The 21,566-nt window shown below is 35.2% G+C and overlaps 1 long non-coding RNA gene and 1 pseudogene across 1 annotated transcript; one reads left to right on the top strand and one right to left on the bottom strand.

Moving 5' to 3' along the window:
- Window positions 1-11,947: 11,947 nt before the first annotated feature.
- LOC114275375 (uncharacterized) lies at window positions 11,948-13,927 on the bottom strand. The gene is made up of 3 exons (XR_003633701.2): window positions 13,840-13,927; window positions 13,245-13,393; window positions 11,948-12,295 (listed from the first exon to the last, which is right to left on the bottom strand). It is a non-coding gene; the product is annotated as an uncharacterized LOC114275375 (long non-coding RNA).
- Window positions 13,928-14,285: 358 nt separating this feature from the next.
- LOC145793725 (UPF0481 protein At3g47200-like) lies at window positions 14,286-21,336 on the top strand (annotated as a pseudogene).
- The last annotated feature ends 230 nt before the right edge of the window (window positions 21,337-21,566 follow it).

The raw sequence follows: 21,566 nt of genomic DNA, 5'->3' as shown, positions 1-21,566 counted from the left end.
CGTGCCTCGCCATCATGTCCGGCACACCTTTTTATGGATTGGGCACGCCTTTTGATGGCACGCCTCTTAAAAAAAAATAGGGCACACCTTTTGAGGGTGCGACTTTTTAAGGGTCCGACAAGACTCTGTAAACTGTCCCGACATTGATTCCGGTTAGCTCCTTCATGGGTCCGACAAGACTCTGTAAACTGTCCCGACATTGATTCCGGTTAGTTTCTACAAGGGTCCAGCAAGACTCCGTAAACTGTCCCAACAACTGTCACAACATTGTCTGCTACAACGGTCCGACATGACCCCATAAACTGTCTTCTACATCGGTCTACCATAACCATACAGTCTTCTACAACGGTCTGACACGACCATACAGTGTCTCCTATCCATTTTTTATTTTATTTTATTTTTCTGTTTTGTTACTCTCTCCAAACTCAAGTTGGTTAGTTCCTATTCCCCTTGAGTTTGCGGGGGGCTGTTAGAATTTACCATAAACCTACCACCACTACCACCTCACCTACTCCACTAAACCTAACCCACTACACCACTACCACCTCCACTTCACCTACTCTCCACCTACTCCCAAACACACTCCTATATAATAGGAATCCTTGTAATTGTAATATGTACACAACAACAATCAATAAATACATAAATTCTTTCAAAAACAATCAAACAAATTGGTTCAACAATTGGCCGGTTAACACAAACCAACCTCAGACATGTATACCTTTGCCACAATGCATAACCTTAGGGCTAGCATTAGATAGGGGTGCAACTCGGGAGCACTCAACCCGAACAACCCGTGCCCAACCCGAGTTTTTTTAGGACTTGGGCAACAATATCTTGTAATCTAGACGGGCCTAGGTAGATTTTTTATGCCCGAATTGTAATTCGGGCCGGGCCTGGGCAGAGTCAATCGCTAACCTGAGTAACCCGAACCCGAATTGCATTTAATATATTATATAAATTATATAATATATGTATAAAATAAATTAAATAGCTGGCCCTTAATTTTTTTTTTTTTTTTTGGGTGGTCTTTGGCCCTTGGATTAGCATCTTTTATTTGGACCATTAGATTAAAACTAAAAACAAAATCCTACCTTAACTATTCTTTCTTCCCTCTCTTTGAGACTCTTGTGGCTGGGATGATGTTTAAATTTGTTGTATAGACTAATGGACTTATATATATAATAAAGCACAGCTTGTTGTATGGAAAAATTCAGAAGCTGTTTCTTGCCTCGTGAAATTCGGACAATTCGAGCTAACCCGAGTTCGAATTATGAATCTTGGTCCGGGCTTGGGCAGCAATGCTCGGGTTGATGGTCGGGCTTGGGCACTGCCAAATACAATTCAGGTTAGGCTTAGGTAAACCTCCAATCCGACCGACCCCGTCCGAGTTGCACCCTTAGCATTAGATGTGCATCTCATTCCTCTCTTGGGGTTGGTGATAGCAAAATCACAACACAAAGTTCTATCCTTGGACATGCTGCCAATGACCTTATTCATAATGAGTATTTAAAATATATTATATATTTTCCCAAATATATAAAGGTTGGAAAAAAGCTTGTGAGCGAAGAGAATCACAAGAGCATGCACGGTTACAATGTCACCTGCAGATGGTATTAGAGTAGTTAAATGCTGTGACTTCTGATGATATTAGAACAGTTCCATTGCATTTAAGACTACTTTTTAAAGTTGAAGAAGTAATAAACACACCTTTGCCTATTCAAGAATAATGTTCATTTTTAATTGGTGAGTTTCTAGGAGAGGGTTGATTTCTTATTTGTTCTCAATTGGCAAACTTATTATTATTATGCTGTCTATTCAAATTTGTCACAAATATTTTCCTATCCCGAAACTGAAAAAAACCCAAAATGCTGAGCTCCTTTCAAATTTCTGTCCAATTTCAACCAATTTTTTTCTCCCAGAAACAACCCAAGTTTTACTCGAGCGTCTACATCGAGATTGAACATTCAGATAAACAACAGACAAATCAAAACATAAAAAATAAAAATAAATTGAAATTGAATTAAACATAAACAAGACATATGATCATTATTAGAAACTCACCACGAAGATTGAAATTTAAAAAGTTGAATTTTTTTTTTTCCTGGGTACCTCAGGAGTGGCGCGAGGGTAGTGAATTCCAGCGGAGTTAAGCATCCGACGCTTGCCATCGATGATCAGAGCACGGTGGTCGTAGGTGACATTGAATGGCTTGAAGAACTCGCCGGCGATGACTGCGATGTGTAATGTCAACGCAAAGGCCAGACATTGAAGCGACGATCGTCGAGTCCCAAACATTTGTTCTCCACGGAGAGAGACAGAGAAGTTGAATCCTTGAAGAAGAATTGATTCGGATTACGAACAGATGAGTAGGAGAGAGTCAGAGAGATTGGAGACTAATGCTGTGTTTGGATTGAATGTTTTAGAGAGAAAAGAAAAGAAAAGAAATAGAAATAGAAATAGAAATAGACATAGACATATGTATTTTTCTTATTTGTTTAAATAAATTAAATAGAGAAAAATAGAGAAAAATTCATTTATCTTATGAGCCTCATTTCTAATTTTTCTAAAAGTGAAGAGATTGTAAGAGAAAAGAAACTATTATTTTTATAATACTAATCACTATGTTTGGTTGTGGGTTTTTGAACACGATTTTTAGAAAATTTTATACAACTTGTTTGGTTATTCTAAAAATTGAGTTATGTTTTTTTAAAAAAAAATGTAAGATGTTATTCCTCACATGATGTGAATAGCCTAGTGTCACGGACTTGGTTGTTTCCAAGCTAATCGTGCGGCACTTAGACAATATCAAGTTGTTTCCAAGCTAATCGTGCGGCACTTAGACAATATCAAGCCTCATTTGATGATGCTAAGTCAGCCTAACTTACACACTTGTAGGAAAGAGAAGTTTAGAAGAACACAAAGAGAGTTTCAGAGAATGCTTTTGTATTCACACTTGAGAGAAAGCTTACAACTCTTGGTGGTTGGATCTACTTGGGTGGTTTGGCCAAATGAGGGCCTCCCCTTTTATAGGCTACAAATGAACATTCTAGAACTACTAAGGTGGAGAGTGTTCTAGACACTTCCTCCTCCTACATCTACTAGACTATTCTAGATCTACATGGATGGAGGGGATTCTAGATCCTTCCCTCATCCTCTCAAAAAACCTATTCTAAAATATACAAGTAGTATGTACAAGCTTCTAGAACTATGTACAAGATCTACCATTCTCTTGAATGTTCTAGAGAATTCCAGCATCCTCCATGGTTTCCATACTTTCTCAAGTTCTTCCAGGAGCCTCTAGAGTATTCCATTGGCCACTCTTCCTTGAGAATTCCTTTTTGTAGACCATTTTGCCTTGGTATTTCGGCGGGACGTGACATTCTCCCCTATTTATGCTCACGACGCCCTCGTCGCGTCTTCTCTCTTGAAGTCGCAGGTTTGCTACTTGACTTGTGCCTTCTTTGATTTCCTTTGTCCACTGTTGGCACCATGTAAGGACCCCCGTCCATAATGCACCTAGTGTTGTTGCGAGGTAACTGTGCCACGTTGAACTCTCGCAATAACTCCATCTCCAGCACCACGCCACAGTCATTGACTTTTTCGCGCCACTCACCAAGGTGCAGCTCAACCCCTTGAGCCATGCCATCTTCGGGCTTTACCTTGGTGTTTTTCACTTTCATCAATCCTTGACCCCCGTCAAGGTTCAGACCAACCCTCTTGGCCTCTTCCGCATTAATGAAGTTGTGCGACGCTCCGGTGTCGACCATGACTTGGGTTGCCTCCCCATCGACCTTGTCATCCCTGTACATTAAACCCTCATCCCCTTGGGTTAATGTAGTAGGCTTTAACTCGGTGGCACCAAATTGCTGTAGAGATCCCATGCATGCCTGCTCTTCCCTTTCTTGCTCCTCCAGCATTGCAATGAGACTCCTCCTCTTAGGACAATCCCTTGCCCAATGTAGCTCATTGCAAAAAAAGCAGTTATGCCTGGGCTTCATATCCTTCCTCCAATCTTTGCCCAATGTTGGCTGGCCTCCAACTTCTCTGCTTCTTGGAACCTTAGAATCCTTAGCCTCCTTGGCCCATTTGCCCAAATCAGCATCAATCTCCCTTCCGCGGTTCTCTTCGGTGTGAGTTACTTCCGACATAGTGCCCTTCCTTCCTTAGTTACGACGCCTTCGCAACCTGCTCTGATACCAACTGTCACGGACTTGGTTGTTTCCAAGCTAACCGTGCAGCACTTAGACAATATCAAGCCTCATTTGATGATGCTAAGTCAGCCTAACTTACACACTTGCAGGAAAGAGAAGTTTAGAAGAACACAAAGAGAGTTTGAGAGAATGCTTTTGTATTCACACTTGAGAGAAAGCTTACAACTCTTGGTGGTTGGATCTACTTGGGTGGTTTGGCCAAATGAGGGCCTCCCCTTTTATAGGCTACAAATGAACATTCTAGAACTATTAAGGTGGAGAGTGTTCTAGACACTTCTTCCTCCTACATCTACTAGACTATTCTAGATCTACATGGATGGAGGGGATTCCAGATCCTTCCCTCATCCTCTCAAAGAACCTATTCTAAAATATACAAGTAGTATGTACAAGCTTTTAGAACTATGTACAAGATCTACCATTCTCTTGAATGTTCTAGAGAATTCCAGCATCCTCCATGGTTTCCATACTTTCTCAAGTTCTTCCAGGTGCCTCTAGAGTATTCCATTGGCCACTCTTCCTTGAGAATTCCTTTTTGTAGACCATTCTGCCTTGGTATTTCAGCGGGACGTGACACTAGGTTTTAGTACAATCTACTTGTACTCCTCTGCATAGCCTTGCCTTGCCTCTTTATTACCTTTACATATAGGTGCATTTTTTGTTTTTTATTATTTACGCAGACAACTCAGAACTATTTTTCAGTTTGACTATTTATTATGAAAATTCTACGATTTCGAAAATAAATATAAACATAAATATATGATGTTTTAAATCATGAACTTGTAAAAAAAATGTATGATTTCATAAATAAATGGGAAAATTGGTCTAAGGTCCCTGTCCAACTTTTAGTATGAGGAGAGATCCACAATAATATTTTCTGGTGTCTAAGGTCCCTCAATGTTAGTTTAGTTTATAAAATACCTATTTTACCCTTTTGTATATTATACGTGGTTTTCAATTTTGGAATCTGAAGATTACGTTACTATTTTTGTGAAAGATTACTTTGGGATGAACTTGGTGATCGATGGAGATTTCGATGATGCAGATTTTGTGGAAATTTTATAGGAATTTTGTAGTCGTATAGTAGTTGAGTTTCGTTGATCGTGTAGAAGTTGAAGTCGTGTTAAAGCTCGAATTTCCAGTAGAGCTGAATCAGGTAAGTTTAATAATCAGTTTAAGTTTTTTATTTTTCATTTGATTTGTATATATGGACTCCGATTTCAAATAAGTTTTTGTAGTTTATTTTGAATTAGGTTTTTATTTTCAGTTTTGATCAAAGTGATAGAAAAGCCAGCTTAGTGAATTATTTTTTGATTTTTGAAGTTGATTTTTCATTCTTTGTTATTGACAATGGAGTTGTTTTTCATTCAGTGTTACATGTTTATCAATGATAAGTTTTGTTCTTCGTGTTTGGAGACCGACTCTGTTTTTCTTCACTGTCTTAAGTTTTGTGCTCTGTTTTTTTCATTTATTCTGTACTTTTCATTTTTCTACACTTTGCTTTGTATTCCAGAGAAAATTATATGTTCATATTCCAGAGAAAATTGTATGTTTATATTCCAGAGAATTTCTCTGCATTCTGATTTGAGTCAAATAATGCACAATCACACAGAGAAAATTATAAACTTGTAGTCCAGTGAAAATCACAGAGAAGCTTATAATTTGATAACTGATCTTCTGTGTGATTTTTGTCTATGATTGTGTTTAATAGTTAGCATTAAATATCTCTGTGATTTTCTCTAGATTCATTAATTCTTCTGTAATTTTGTTTTTGTTATCTTGAAGGTGAATTTAAGTTTGTAAATTTCTCTGGACTTTTATTTGAGTCCAGAGAACATTATAAGGTAGGTATTATAATCCAGAGAAAATTATAATTATTAGAAATTTCTCTAGACTTTTATGTTGTTCTTGTGAAATATTTTTATATTGAACAAGTTATTTTTGGTATTTTTTGTTTTAGTTTAGATGGATAGTGCAGTGTTGTTGCTGTGTAAATATGGGAATGATACTATTATCATTAATGTTTCATGCGAATTGAATTGATGATGCTATGATTTTACTTGCATTGAGTAAGAGACCAGCTGGGAGGCCAAAAAAGAACAAAATTGCTTCTACTGAAGAGTTTAAAAGGGTGATTAAATGTAGTCGATGTGATAGGATTGATCGCCATAATAAGAGGACATGCAAGGAACCTTTGTTAAATAGTTGAGGATATTACATTTATTGATTGAATAATACATTTGAGAATTACTTTGTGTATTTTGTTTTGTGAAATGTACTTTTTGGACAGTGCATATATAATACCAATCAAATTCATCCAGAGAAATTTTTTAATAGAAGTGAAAATTACTTTTTGTGTTGCGTTTTTAGAAACATACTTTGGGAGTGCCTTTATAATACCAATCAAATTGATCCAGAGAAATTTTCCTATAGCAGAGAAATTTGCTATGTGCATTGTGTTTGTTGAAATGTGCATTGCGTTTTGTGAGGTCAAATTCATCCAGTGAAATTTGTCAATAGTAGAGAAATTTGTGAGGTCAAATTCATCCAAAGAAATTTACTATGTGCATTGTGACAAATTTATCCAGAGAAATTTGCCAGTAACAGAGAAAATTACTTTGTGCACTATGTTTTGTAAGGTCAAATTCATCTAGAGAAATTTGTGAGGTGAAATTCATTCTGAGAAATTTACTATGTGCATTGTGGCAAATTCATCTAGAGAAATTTGCCACTAGCAGAGAAAATTACTTTCTGCACTATGTTTTGTGGGGTCAAATTCATCCAGAGAAATTTGCTAATAGTGCACTGTGTTTTGTGTGCTCAAATTCATCCAGAGAAATTTACCAATAGCAGAGAAAACTACAATGTGCATTGTGTTTTTTAAATTTGATGATTGTTTCGTACCAACACAGTGCATTACAAATTACATGATCATATAGGCACCCTTTTGGCACGATACGAGTTAAATTTTTTTGTGAAATTCTGGTAACTTCATACAAGAAAATTTTCTTTAGACAATTTTCTTTGCGTGGATTGTGTTGATAATCACCACTAAATATGCATTATAAAAAAAATATTTAACCATTGATAGTTATGAAATTTACATTAGTTAAAACAATATATATACATATATGTCAAAAACATCATTTCTTCAATGTACGGGAAAAAAAAAATTTGAAGGGTCATTCCTAATTACATTGTGTACATTGTCTTCATTTCACTAGTATACTTTCACTATTATACTTTTAGTTCTTCTTTTGGTGATATTTCAATTGGTTCTGTCCATGACCGGCCAATTTCGGTCGCAAATCTCTCTATGATTTTCTGTCCTCGTGAACCTTACGTCTTGTTTTGACAATGTTGAGCTGATAGGTTCATGGTTGCTATATTGTCTCATTATGTAGCAAACGAAGAGGTCACAATCCACACTGCATACAAATTATAGGTATAGTTAGTTTTAAGAAATATTCAAATTAGATTATCTTATTTATAGAGTTTTTGTTTCTTACTTGGTGTTTATGGTGTTTTGTTGCTTTTACGTTTCGTCATTTTTAGACAATGAAAACATAAAGATGTCAACATTAAATCCCAGAGAAATTTACAGACAACAAGAGAAAATGGAACATGACAAACACACACAAAGGAGAAAAGTGATGTGGCCGGAGAAAATTCAAGAATGGAACAAACTAAACATATATCAGAGAAAATTACACATGGCAAGCCAGGAGAAATTACATATATGCCAAAGAAAATTAACAAGGCAAGCTAGAGAAAATATGCATTCCATAATATAAAAATCCCAGAGAAATTTACAGACAACCAAAGAAAATAGAACATGACAGACACACACAAAGGAGAAAAATGATGTGGCCATAGAAAATTCAAGTGTGGAACAAAATGAACATATCAGAGAAAATTACACATGGTAAGCCAGAAAATATTACACATATGCCAAAGAAAATTAAACAAGGCAAACTAGAGAAAATGTTCATTCCATAATATGAAAATGCCAGAGAAATTTATAGACAACCAGAGAAAATTGAACATAACAGACACACACAAATGAGAAAAGTGATGTGGCCAGAGAAAATTCAAGAATGGAACAAAATAAACATACCAGAGAAAATTACACATGGTAAGCTAGAGAAAATTAAACACGTGTGTATTCCATAATATGAAAATGCCAGAGAAATTTACAAACAACTAGAGAAAATGGAACATGACAGAACCACACAAAAGAGAAAAGTGATGTGGCCATAGAAAATTTAAGAATGGAACAAAATAAACATACCACAGAAAATTACACATGGCAAGCCAAAGAAAATTACATATATGACAGAGAAAATTAAACATGTCAAGCCAAAAAAAATATGAATTCCATAATATGAAAATGCCAGAGAAATTTACAGAAAACCGGAGAAAAATATGGAATAACCAGAAACAAATGGGGGAATAAACATGCCAGAGAAAATTCAAAGAAAACACATAGATCAAGCAAATACCAGAGAAATTCAAATGACAGAGAAATTTACAGACAAAATCACACAAACATCTTCAAGAATAAGTTCGAAACTTAGAGAAATAACATTTTTCAAATTCATGTAGGTTTTTATTACGAAATTGAAATCCTAATTAATGGAAGGCTAGTCAACTGTGTTTCGGAGAAAAACTAGTTGGATTGGAGAAAACTTACCAGAGTGATGATGAAAACCCTAATTTCGAACTGAAATGGCTTGAGATGAAGATGCAATGAGATGAAGATGAACTGAGATGACGATGAACAATGAAAACGGGTCAGAGAAATTTGTGAGGAACGAATTGAAAAGAGTTTGGCAGAAGATAATGAAACCGTAATGGCGACAGTGAAGATGATAGTGAAACCCTAATTCTCATGTTCTCTTACTCATGAAAATGGTTGGATGTTTGGAATGAATTGAGTTGTCGGAATGCAATCGAGTTGAGCATTCTATGTTGATCTGTGAAGGGTATTTTGATCCAAAAAAAAATTAAAAACGCGCCTGTCGTTAGTGAGGGACCTGAGACATCATTCCTATTTTTGGTGTCCTTTATGCTGTAAATTACTCTTATTAGGGACCTTAAAAAAAATTCCCCTAAATAAATTTACACATCGGTTCACATTTTTTTTAATGCCAATTTGAAATAATTGGGCGTTTTTCTAAAATTGCGGTTTCCAGAAATTTGTACATAAATTCACTGTGTTTTTTAGAATCTTGTATAAATTTATGTTTTTTGGAAATTTGTATAAATTTACCATTTAAGCAAATTTGTAAATAAATTTTGGTTATTCTGAAAATTTTGTACATAAATTTGCCAAGCGTACGATTTTGTGAATACGAATTTATGATTTCATTTTGTGCATAACATTTATGAAAATTTGATTATACGAAATAAAATTTTGAATGCCAATTTAGGAAAAAAAGTTCACTTTTCTATGGTTGCAGTGAGTGGAAATTTTATAAAAAAGTGATACAGTTAATGTTGAGATATATACCCATAAATGGATACATGTCACATTATATTTTCATACAACCAAGCATGTATATATATATATATATATATATATATATATAATGTACGTGAGAGAATGTTTTGATGTAAACTTTTTGTGTTTTTTTGACTTTGTTTGGCAAGTGGGTTGGGGCTAAAATAGCCACAAAAGACAAAACAGGCTATTTTAGCCATAACAAACAAAACATCACATCTAACCCATAATCATTACACTTTTCTCTCACAAAAAAAGTCAAAAAAGCCAAAAAGCCAAAAAATCCATCCCAAACCAAGCTTTTTAGCCCAGGCTAAAATAGCCAAAAAAGCCAAAAAGCCAAAAAGCCAACTCACTTCCCAAACGGAGGCTTTAATTGTTTCAATCATTAACTTGGAGGGAAATTTGAAATTTTAATGATGTATTGTTTGGAAAACCAAACAAGGATTTTTTTTCAAAAAAGAGTTTTCAAATCATTTTTTCAAAAAAAGTTTCAAAAAAATGCAACCAAGCATAGTGAATTTTATCTTTATAAAAATAAAAGAAATAAAATGATTGAAAATATAAAAAAATTATTTTGGTAATATAAAATAAAATAATTTTTTTTTCTTTTCTCTTAATAAAATCTAACTAAAGAAAAATGAGAGAAATTACAATCATTTTTTTCTTTTTATTTTATTTTTATCTAAATAAAAAGGAGAAAAATTACAATATTTTTTTTCTTTTTCTAATCTTATAACTTAAGTAATAATTTTTTTCCTTTTCTGTCTTAGATTTTCTAACTTAGTGTAAGAGGAAGAGCGAATAAAAAATTAATTAAAAGTAGATAAGAACAAACAGAGAGAGAGAGAGGGAGAGAAAAAAAAAAGAAAGAAGTGTGGCCTGATGGTGCAACGTCACGAACTGAGACGAACTTGGGAGTGAAGGGATGCTTGGATTGTGACTGTTTACCGGTTGGTTTTGGGTGTTTGGTGTAGTAGTTGAACTGGTGGAGTCAATCGGAGAAAGTCGAGGTCACTTCGAATATTTTAATATTAAGAATTAGTTTGGCAAGATACAAAAAAAAATTTAAAAAGTTTAAAAGTCACTATCCTATTTAAGTCACATCATTTCATTTAAATCATATCATCTCTTTACCACATCACTTCAATCCCAACTCGTATTTCATGTTTTTTCATAAAAAATCAAAAAATATACTTATCTAGATCATCTCAAACAACCCCTTAAATGCACATTTAAAACATTTTATGAGCATCTCCCATTCTTTATACTTCCTTTCATCAAAAAAAAAAAAAATATATATATATATATATCTATATATATTAAGGGAAAAAAAAAGGTTTCTAACCCTTAAAAAAAAAATCAGTATTTATTAATTTGGTCAAAATCTTTTAATTATTATTTATTAACTTTTTTCAATTCACATATCTTTCCACATACTTGTATTTATTGATTTGTTCAAAATTTCCTGATCAGCATTTAAAATTCCCTCATATAAATAATTATAGATTCAACCCGTGCATAATTATTATAGTACCCTTTTCAACTTCTCTTATACAGTATGGTTAATGATAAGATTGTTAAATTATTTTTATAAAAAATCTTAAAAAACATAATTTATATATTTAAAAAAAATCTAAAACATATATAAATATTTATAATTATCTCGTGCATAGTACGAGTGATAAACTAGTTAAACAATTATTTCCAATCCTTTTATCAATTGTTAATCAAATTAATGGTGGATTATTTTTTTCATTAAATCTTTTATCAAATTTAGATTTGATGAAAATTTTAAAAAATGAAGTATTGGAGATGACTTTTTTTCATCAAATTTGATGGAAAGGGGATTTTGGAATAAAAGAAGAAATTTTAAAAAAATATTTTAATGAAAATATTGGAATAGTTCATATCAAATCAAAAATTTTACTTAAATTAAATGAAAAAAATTGGTGAAAATGTTGGAGATTGTCTTTATTTTGATACTAGTTATAATTTTGTCAAAAAAATGTTAAATAGAGTTCATTTTAAACATTTATCCAAAAACACTTCAACTCGAATTGTTGAATCTGAATTTAATTTATTAAGGTCAGCCATGTTTGTGCAAATAAATTTGAATTGAAGATTGAGAAAGAGGGGTGAGAGACAAAGGAAAGTAAAATTTTGCTTCATTTCTTTCTTCCATCATTTACTCATTTTTTTTTTAGCTTCATAAAAAAGATAGGAGAGGCGATGAACCATAACAACAATAATATGTCAAACTAATTACTAAAGAAGAGACAATACTTCTCAGGTATAATATAGGTCACAAATTTCTATTCCATATTTACATTTCAATGTTTGTTTTGGTATATTCAAAGTTGAAATTATTTTTTGTTTCTTCCTTGTTAGTTGTTGGGTTGATGATTGGTTAGCTGGGAACCCAACAGTTCAAGTACATGATTTTCTTTATAGACTCCTCCGATTGCTCCTTCGCCTTCTCTTCCCTGGTTGTTGTGTTCGCAATCATGGCTGATGATGAAGAGAGCTTCTTTCTTTGAAAAACTGCACTGGGCGTGCATATGATTGAGCACAATGCCACCTTAAACAACATTCCCAAATAAATAAAAAGCTATAGATACACATAAATAAAAGTGGTGATAATCTCTTTTAACAAACCATAAATCTTGGGATAATGTAGACGATTTAAAATTTTCAAGTTTTGGAGCTCCAAAAACTTTTTGTTCTTGGAACTTTATTTTTGCTCAGTCCGTCATCAGATTGGAACGTGCTGTTAGGTTGTGAGGCTCATCACGAGTACCGTTTCGATAATTTGAACTGTTCAATGTGTAAAACTCGTCAAGTACTTTATCCTTGTAAAAAATCACGTTGATCGAATATCGATAGCTACTTGATCGAATCAGATTTCTGTCAACAGTAAATATAATTTTCAAAATAAATTGTTGACAAAAATCTGATCCGATCAAGTAGCTATCGATATCCAGTCAACGTCATTTTCATAAGGATAAAGTACTCGACAAGTTCTACATATTAAACTATTCGGATCTTTGAAATGGGACTCGTTGTGAGCCTCACAAGCCCAATAACGCCATCCAGTCCACAAAGTGAACAGGAGACCAACAATAATTCTATGAATAAAAAAAATTAGTAAGTTCTATTTTTCTAATGAAATTTTCCTTAAATGTTGTTAACACTGGTGTGTTAATAAAACTCAGTGAAAATTTCATTCAAAAAATAAAACTTATTTGATATTTTCCCTTTTACCAAGCATGCTGTTAACTTTTCTTTATAGCATTCATTCACAATAGAGATTCTCCTAACTTCAATGTCCCTACACTTTGTTCTTGAAAAATGTTGCATTTTAATTTCTGACAGAACAATAACATTACAACTTGACTTAAATGAAATTGATTATCGCAATTATAAAAATAAAAATAAAAAAGTCCAAATTTTTTTTTTAATAAAAGTATAAGAATGTTAAATATAATTAACCATGTGAATAGTAGAAAAAGAAAAAGATTGTAACTTACATGGAGCTTAATCATATCATCAAACATCCTCTGTCTAGTTGTTCTGAAAAATGAAGGGCAGATTGATACCATCGACCTAGTAGCTGTTGGTGATTGAGCTTCTTGTACTTCATAAATTCCTTCACCATCATCAATCTTGCAACCATGAACTTATTTATTTATTTGTTTTGAAATTAGAAACAATTGAACAATAAATTAGACTTTTAACCATTGTAATTTGATCCAAGTTTTAGTTTGGTTTTTATTGTTTTAAATGAAACAATTTGGTCTCTACATTTTAAATCTACTTACAATTTGATTCTTCCATTTAAACTAAAAGTTAAATTTTTATTTTAGAACACTTGTTTTTTATTTCAGAACACTTGTCACTTTTCTAAGGTAGTACACACATGGAAATATTAACGAAAATTTAGATGGAATAATGAAATTAAAACAGGATTTAAAGTGCAAAGACTAAATTATTTAAATTAAAACAATAAAAACCAAATTGAAATTTGAATCAAATTATAAGAGTAGAAGTTTAGTTTATCCACACACAAATAAATAAATAAATAAATAATAGAAATCTGAAAACCTATGAAGAATCTTCACTGACCTTAGTGTTGACCTCCATGCTTTCCTTTCCTGTCCTCCAAAATCAATAGGTTTACGGCCGAGAATGGAGGGAAGATGATCGATGATCCATTTTCCATTGGTATTTCTAGTTGGGAAAAGGAGTGCATTTTCTCGGGAAAGAAAATAGCGAGAAACTTCACTGAAGTTTCCAGGAACTGGAGACTAAAAAACACTTGGCCCATTGAATAGAAGTCTGGGTGGGAAAGATCTGAGTTTTTTCCTTGGAAAGTAAAGAGGGAGAAGCTTCACCAAAGTTTTTTAAGAACTATACAGTAATTCCAACACTTGACCCATTCAAAAAAATTGTGGGTGGGTAAAAGGAAGGCACTTCCCTTGATATTGTTAAGTGGAAAAGAGTATGCTTTTTGTTGAATCTCACCATATTGGGATGGCTTTCATTGGATAGATACTTTAAAAAATTCTCAAATGGGTTGATTGGCACCATAATGATGTAGTTGATTGAGCGATTTAGAAATAGATTTGGAAAGAAAATGAAAAATGTATGTGAAATTAGGTAAAATGTAAGTATATTTTATTCATATTTTACCTCTCTTTTCTCTTTTTCTTTCCAAATCCCCAACCAAATACAGTTTAAGGGAAAAAGAAAAGAAAAATAATGCTCTCTTTCAATTTAATTGCGAAGATATAAGATCCTAAACAACTAATTGTCGATCAAGAAAATAGAAAATAAAAGTCGACCAAGACTTGGTGGGGGCGACATTGACCCACCTTAAGCAGCCATCATATATTCATATTAATTTGATTTTGGAGCATTAAAATTAATTTTTTTAACAAGTTCTTTGTAGTTTGTTTGGAACAAGGTGGGTACTGTGTTGCTTTCTTACATAAAAATGGAACCCAATATTAGAGCAGATTTCTGTTAGCATTGTTGAAAAGCTTGCTTGTCTTGTCTCTCCCATCAGAGTGTTACATATTTAAAGTACATAAATGACTGTCGGGGTAAATGAGAAGGCCTATGAACAGAGATTGTTGCAATAGGCCCTTATCATCATGGTAAAGAGAGCCTACAGATGATGGAGGAGCAAAAGTTACGGTATTTGCAATTACTTCTTAAAAGTAAAAATGAGAATAGTGCAGATAAGTATGTCACTGCTATTAGATTGCTAGAACAAGAAGCATGTAGATGTTATGCTGAACCAATAAGCCCAACTGTAAATGAAATGATTGAAATGATGCTACTGGAAGGTTGCTTTATCATTGAATTGATGCAGAAGTTTGAGATGGAATTCTTGAGAGACAAGAATGATTCTATTTTTGAAATGGACTGGATGGTTAATAGCTTGCAGGGTGATTTGATGTTATTTGAAAGCCAACTTCCATTCTTCGTACTCTGCAAGGTACTCGCTGTTGGAAAATGAAATATTGTATATTTAATTTTGGAATTTAATTTTAGGATTTGATTGTGTAATTATTTAATTCCCTTTTTCATGTATTTTGTATTGATTATATATAAACATTGTCTCATCCAAATTAGGGTAAGCCAATATTTTACAACGCTCTTCTTGGTATCAAAGCCAAACCCTAGCTACCCACCCAAACCCTAGCCACCCACCACCCTTATCTTCTATTGCCAGCAGCCCTAAACCACCTACCTAGCCACCCGACAACCCTTTTTCTTCCCTCCACCCAGCCAAAAGTTTTCCTCTTTCTTCTCAGCCGCTCGACTATCCCTTTTCCTCACTGTCGCGGCTTCCTTAGGTGCTGACTAGACCCTCCTTGCCTTGGGTCTAGTGCTGCTTCCCCTCCTGGGCGTTATTCTTCTCTCTTTACCCTTCTAGGGTTCATGTGCTGATGTGGTAAGCACTTTCTAGTTTGATTTTCTGTTGTGTTGGGCTACTGGTGTGTTCGGTAGCATCTCTTTTGTGTAACGCCACTACTCCGGCTTCGTGGTGTTTCAGTATGTCTAACTTTGTTACACAAACTCAGAGTATTATGCCTCGTTCAGATGTTTCCTTGGCTTTCCATGTTCCGGTTAATCGGATTACTAGTGTGTTGCTCACTGGTTGCAACTTTGCGGCTTGGAGTCAGTCTGTACGTCTTTACCTTGAGGGTAGAGGCAAATCTGGATGGCTTTTGGAAACCGAGATATAACCTCTCGTTGATAATCCCAAGCGAGTTCAATGGGATATTGACAATTGCACCTTACTTGGTTGGATGTTCAACTCTATGGAAGAACGCATCTACAATATGTTTATGTACTGTGATATAGTTCCTCGGTTGTGGAGTGCTCTTACCCAGATGTATGAGCATGCCCACAATGATGCTAGGATTTTCAAGTTCTATCAGGATATTTCTCATGCCTCTCAGGAAGCTTTGGGTTTTACCGTTGCTAAATTTTTTGGGTATCTTCAGTCTTGCTAGGAGGAGTTAGCCCAATATGAGCCATTGAATGATTTTCCAGCTGTTGCCGCTTTTATTGTGTCTACTTGTCTTGCTCACCAACACACTTATCAATTTCTGATGGGTTTAAAACCTGAATTCGAGTCTCTTCGTATTCAGATTTTGAATGCATCTCATATGCCATCCTTATATGAGGCTTTTGCTACTATTAATAGTGAGGAGTGTCGTCGTCAATTGATTCAACCAGTGGCTCTGTTTTCTTCCTCTGTTCTTGCATCATCTTCCGTTTTAGATCAAATGGCTCTTGTTGCCAAGTTTAGTTCTCGTGCTTCTAGTAGCAAGGTTATTTGTCACCATTGTGGTGTAGTTGGTCATGTCCAAGCACGGTGCTTCAAACTTTATCCTGAGTTGAAGCAACGCTTTGCAAGGGCACGCCCTTCAAGCTCTCCCCATACTGCTATTATTGCAGACACCTCTAGTACTTCTCATCCAACTCATCATATTGATCTTCATCAGCTTCAATCTCAGATCAGTCACCTTCAAAAGCAACTTGGTTCATTCACTACCATGTCTTCAAATGTTCCTTCCACTGTAACACTCGCTATAGGTACTCCTACAGCCTTTCATGTTCGCACTGCACCTACTTGGGCATTGGATTCTGGGGCCAATAATCATATGACCAGTGAATTTTCTTGTTTATCATCTCCTGTCTCTACTATTGCTCAAACTGTATGTCTTGCTAATGGGTCTATTTCACATGTCCAACATAAGGGTGATGTGTCTTTGTCGTTTGCTGTTACATTTACTTCTGTCTTACATGTGCCCCATTTTGCTTATAATCTTCTCTTTGTGAGTCGCTTTGCTAAAAACCTTCATTGTGCTGTTATTTTCTTACCTACTATTGCTTATTACAGGACCTGACTTTGAAGAAGATTTTTGGCAGAGGGTTTGAGCGCAACAGGCTATACTACTTCGGCGACCCACCACTTTCTCATCCTACCACTTCTGGCCTGCAAACAGCTGTGTTACCTGAGTTGTCTTTCTATGTGTTTTCTTTTCAAACTTTAGCCTTGTGGCATGCTCGTTTAGGACATGCAAACTCTAATTATTTATATTTACTTTTTTCGTCACTTAATAAAGCTTGCAAGGATCATCAGTTTCATTGTATTGTTTGTGAACTATCTAAACATACTCGTACTTCTTATATTCCTCACATGCATCGTGCCTCCTGTATGTTTGACCTTATTCACTCTAAAATTTGGGGTCCTTCTCCTCTTTTGGATTTTTTTGGGCATCGCTATTATGTAACTTTCATAGATGACCATTCTAGGTGTACATGGGTTTATTGGCTTAAAAAAAAGTTTGATGTGCTTGCACTTTTTATTCAATTTCTCCAAATGGTCAAAACCCAATTCCACACCGTTGTACGCAATGTTCATTCTGATAATGAGAGGGAGTACATCTCTAATGCATTTAGCTCCCAACTTAATCAGTAGAGAATTTTGTAGCAACTCACTTGTACTTACATCCCTGAACAAAATGGGATTGCTAAACGTAAAAACTGTCATTTTATGTCTGTTGTCCGGTGTCTTCTTTGTGGGATGAATGTCCATAAGTCCTACTGGCATATGGTTGTGCTTACTGTTGTTTACCTCATTAATCGGACACCTAGTCGAATTCTTCATGGGTTGACCCCTTTTCAATTACTTTAACTAGATACCATGTTATTTCCTCTTGTGCCTCGTGTGTTTGGTTGTACTTGTTTTGTTCAGGATCGTAGTCCTACTCAGACTAAGTTATCTTTTAAATACATCTTCTTGGGGCTATTCCGTTCTCTTTAAAGGCTATAGGTGTTATAATCCATTGTCTCGTCGTTTTTATCATTCTATGGATGTCATATTTTGCGAAGATGTGCCATTTTTTTGTTCTAACCCTATATTTCAGGATACCGCCTCGCGTGCACCACCTCCTGCTGTGTCACCGAGTGCTCACCCTGTTCCTATCATTGATTCCTTTACTCCTTCCTCATCGCCTGTCTCTGCACCTACTAGTCCACCGCCATTGCAAACATACTCTTGTCGCCCTCGTGCTCCGCCCCCTTTAACATCTTCTTCACCCTCAGGCCAAGGTACTCCCTCTACTATTCCTTCCCCCAGCTCCTTCTTGGTATCCAACTTGTGAACACCGTCTCCCTAATCAGTTTGGTTGGTTTAGTAGTACTAATCACCCTATTTCCTCATTTTTATGTTATGATGCCCTTTCAGCTTCTCATCAGTGTTTTCTTGGCCAACTTCTATCCCGCGGTTTGTGTCTGAGGCTCTCCAAAATCCCCAATGGGTTGCCGCTCTGCAAACTGAAATGGCTGCTTTAGAGCATAATCACACTTGGGATCTTGTCTCTTTGCCTTTTGGTAAGACGACTGTTAGGTGCAAGTGGGTTTTTACTGTCAAATACTTGGCTGATGGCATAATGGACCACTATAAGGCTTGTCTTGTTGCTAAGGGCTTTACATAGGTTCTTGGCAAGGACTTTGGGGCTACATTTGTACCAGTTGCTAAATTAACCACTGTTCGTTTACTTATTTCCTTGGCTGCCTCTTCTTCTTGGTACCTTCATCAACTTGATGTCAAGAATGCTTTTCTTTATGGGGACTTACTTGAGACGATTTACATGGATCCTCTACCCGGGTTTTGGGCTGAGGGGGAGTATGCTGGCAAGGTCTGTCGTCTGTGTAAGTCTCTCTATGGCTTGAAGCAATCTCCTCGTGCATAGTTCCATCATTTTAACTCTGTTATCCTATCCATGGATTTTACTCAGTGTCATTCTGACCATATATTCTTCATTCATCGCCAGCCCACTGGTCAATGTATTATTTTGTTGGTCTATATGGATGATATCATCCTTACAGGAGATAACACCATTGGTATTGCTAAGGTAAAATAGGAGCTTAGTCGAGTTTTTGATATCAAGGACTTAGGTCCTCTCAAATATTTCTTGGGGATTGAAGTAGCTAGTTCTCGCAGTGGGATATCATTGTCCCAACGGAAGTATACTTTGGATCTTTTTCGGGACACTAGTATGATGGGGTGCAAGCCTGCATCTACTCCTATGGATCCGAATTTGAAACTTTCGGCTGAGTCTGGTGAGTTGCTTTCTGATCCAACTCGTTACCAAAGATTGGTAGGACGTTTGATCTATTTGACTAATACACCACCAGATTTGACATTTGCTGTAAGTGTGGTTAGTCAGTTTATGTATTCACCTCGTACTGCTCATCTTGATGTTGTTCACCACATCTTGAGATATCTCAAGTCATGTCCAGGTTTGGGTTTATTCTTCAATGGTGGGATTCAGACAGGATTGTCATGTTTTACTGATATAGTCTATGCAGGCTCATTGACTGATAGACTTTCCACTTCTGGGGTATGCACCTTCTTTGGTACCCATCTTCTGTCATGGAAAAACAAAAAACAAGCAGTTGTTTCTCGATTATCTACTGAAGTTGAATACCGCACCATGGCTCATAGGACATGTGAGTTACTATGGCTTCAGCCCATTCTTACTGAGTTAGGCTTTGAGGAGAATAATCTCTCCAAGCTATTTGTGACAATAAATCTGTCATCTTACTTGCCTCTGACTCTGTGCTTCATAAGCGTACTAAGCATATTGAGGTTGATATTCATTTTATCCCGAAAAAGGTTCGAGCTGGCATTGTATATCCTTCGTTTGTTCTATCTTTTGATCAGACTGCCGGCATCGTCATCAAATCTGTAGGACCATCCCTACTTCGATCTTCCATTGGCAAGCTGGGGTTGGTTGACATCTTTGATCCAGCTTGAGGGGGAGTGTTGGAATATGGAATATTGTATATTTAATTTAGGAATTTAATTTTAGGGTATGATTGTGTAATTATTTAATTCCTTTTTTCATTTATCTTATATTGATTATATATAGACATGGTCTCACCCAAATTAGGGTAAGCCAATATTTTACAACTCTCTTCTCTTGCCATGCTTGAGGTTCCAAACCAACATAACAGGCTCATATGTCTTGCCTTGCGTTTTTTTCATTATCTTTTTCCAAGTTCAGGTTATAGAGAATGTGTCGATAGGAATTCAAACTTCAAACTGATGTTGCGTATTGAAGAAGATGCCTCAAATAGAAGAGGGAACTGGCCTTTCATTCTTAATACCACAGAGCTTCGAGAAGCTGAAGTCAAGGTAGAGAAGGTTGTTGAGGAAGGTAACTTGTTTGCTATCAAGTTCCAAACCGGTGTGCTGTAGATTCCTCCTCTAACCATTGAAGACATTACGGAGTCATTCTTTAGAAACCTCATTGCATACGAGCAATATTGTATTGATAATCATCTCAGTTATGTCCCTGATTATGTGAGGTTTGTGGATTGCCTTATTGACTCTCCTAAAGATGTTGAAATACCTTCTCAAAGCGGAATCATTAATAATTGGCTAGGTGATGATGACGTGGTTTCCAGGATATTTAACAAGATTAGTGACGCTGTCACCATGCCTAGTAACCATTTCCGGTACAGTGATATCTTCAACAAGGTGAATATACATTGCATCAAACGAGGGAATCGATGGATGGCTAAGTTGAACCGGAACTATTTAAATAGCCCGTGGTCATTAATTTCAATTCTTACTGCACAAACTACATGTACTATTTTTCCTTGCAAACATTAATTATTACTTTTTATACATCTTATCTTACTTTTCTCAGATCCCGTTTAATAGTAGCTTCATGGTTGTATCGTATGTATTATTTGTTAGAGACTATCAGTTTGGTCTTCATTCCCATTAATTTTTTTTCCCTTTCTTTTTAAGTATATCTATGTATATATTACATATTTTTATTCAGTGGATGGTTCTGCTTTCTTCCCTCTTTATTTTTGCACTCTTCTATTACTCCCTAAAAAGAATGGTTAACCATTCATTTATGCATTTGCAGTGCACATGATGTTTTACTTCTTACAGGTAAAAAAATGGTTTATGGTTTATAATGTGCTGCTCGTCAAATTGTTACAGGGAACCAAATTCCTCAATTAATTGGGAAAATTGCACTTTGTACATTATACTTGATATCCATTCTCACTTTCTAAGTTTTTGAAAATAGATTATCAATTTTTTTAGAGATATACATAGAAAGTCTTACAAAATGAACAATTCAGGTTATTGAAATGGAACTATAGTGGACTCGAGAAAATTCATATTTAGTATTACATCTCAAATCTAATATCATCATAATAATAATTCCATCAGTTAACCTCAACATGAATTACAATTTTACTTAATCAATATCATTTATCAAACATGGCCATTGTGGTGCCGG

This window comes from Camellia sinensis, chromosome 6, assembly GCF_055761805.1.
Source record: "Camellia sinensis isolate YWXY chromosome 6, ASM5576180v1, whole genome shotgun sequence".
NCBI classification, from domain to species: Eukaryota; Viridiplantae; Streptophyta; class Magnoliopsida; order Ericales; family Theaceae; genus Camellia; species Camellia sinensis.
Note: the sequence above shows the minus strand (reverse complement) of the source record. Positions and strands in the feature narration are given on the sequence as shown.